At 42.2% G+C, this 1,293-nt stretch overlaps 1 non-coding gene across 1 annotated transcript; it reads left to right on the top strand.

Moving 5' to 3' along the window:
• Positions 1–372: 372 nt before the first annotated feature.
• On the top strand, positions 373–445 carry Trnai-uau (transfer RNA isoleucine (anticodon UAU)). The gene has a single exon. It is a non-coding gene; the product is annotated as a tRNA-Ile (tRNA).
• The last annotated feature ends 848 nt before the right edge of the window (positions 446–1,293 follow it).

The following is a 1,293-nucleotide window of genomic DNA, read 5'->3' on the forward strand; positions in this document are numbered from 1 at the left end:
GCGGTGTTATGGCTTCAACAGTTTGGGCTTTGATACCCTGCAATGGGCGGTGTTGTGCTGGGGGGGATCTTTCCCTTTTGTAGTGGTGGCATCATTCCTACTAGCCCAGGCTAGAGGGAAATTCCCTTTAGCTCAGTCGGTAGAGTGATGGCCTTATAAGCGAGAGGTCCCGGGTTCAATCCCCGGTTGGACCTTGATGTTTTTCCTCTGTTACATTTTGCGCCCAACGTGGGGCAGGGGTACTAATAATTTGTTTAGATGCTGGTGTGTCTTTGGATAATGAATTAACCCTTTGTATCACGGAAGAACCCGTTTGTGAGGACACAACTTTCCCGAACAGGGGGAGTATGTAGTGGTAGCCTTGAGTGGAAATTCCCTTTAGCTCAGTCGGTAGAGTGATGGCCTTATAAGCGAGAGGTCCCGGGTTCAATCCCCGGTTGGGACCTTGATGTTTTTCCTCTGTTACCATGTATTAAGGGGTTAAAGGGTCTAGGCCTAGTTATTCTAATATAGTTATTCCTTCTAGGCCTATGGGGTTTTGTTATGTTAATCTTTCAGGGAATGTAGGCCTTTGGCACTACAGATCTATGCCATTTACTCCCTGTCTGTCCCTGCATTTATAGTAATAGTAATATCATGGTTTTCATTTACAACAGGTTAGTGCAGTGTTGTATTATTTTGTACATTTTCATCTTTCCCCATTTTGTATCATCTAAGCCATTTACTCCCTGTCTGTCCCTGCATTTATAGTAATATCATGGTTTTCATTTACAACAGGTGTTTGCGTGAGTAATTGATATAGTACGTGCTGTGAAAGGTCATTCCTATCGGCTACATTTGGAGGTTCCACCGAGATCTCACGCACCCAAGCTGACACGCCCCATACCACCTGTAAGAAACCACTCCAAGCTGACATCGAGATGGCCACTACGTCGACGGCTGTGAGATAATTCGTATACGATTAAAATTTCATTCTGGATCCTTCAGCGCTGTTTGTTTAACCCTATTCTGTACGTTTTCGCGTTGCGCTAGAATACTTTCGCGTCGTAATGGAATACTTTTGCTTCATTTTGGATTGAATAATTATTGTGATCAACTGGCTCTGTGACTGTTGTGTTTTGATTTTGTTAGTGTGAACAGTTCTGGTAGCATGTGAAACATGTACATCTTATTCTGTGGATTTTGTTCAGTTACAAATCACTGCCTGTAAAATGTATTTAGAATTACCTTACATGTATGTAATCTGATTTCATTACTTGGTATTTTATTTGATTTGTATTGCTCTTTTGTGTA

This window comes from Lineus longissimus, chromosome 9, assembly GCF_910592395.1.
Source record: "Lineus longissimus chromosome 9, tnLinLong1.2, whole genome shotgun sequence".
NCBI classification, from domain to species: Eukaryota; Metazoa; Nemertea; class Pilidiophora; order Heteronemertea; family Lineidae; genus Lineus; species Lineus longissimus.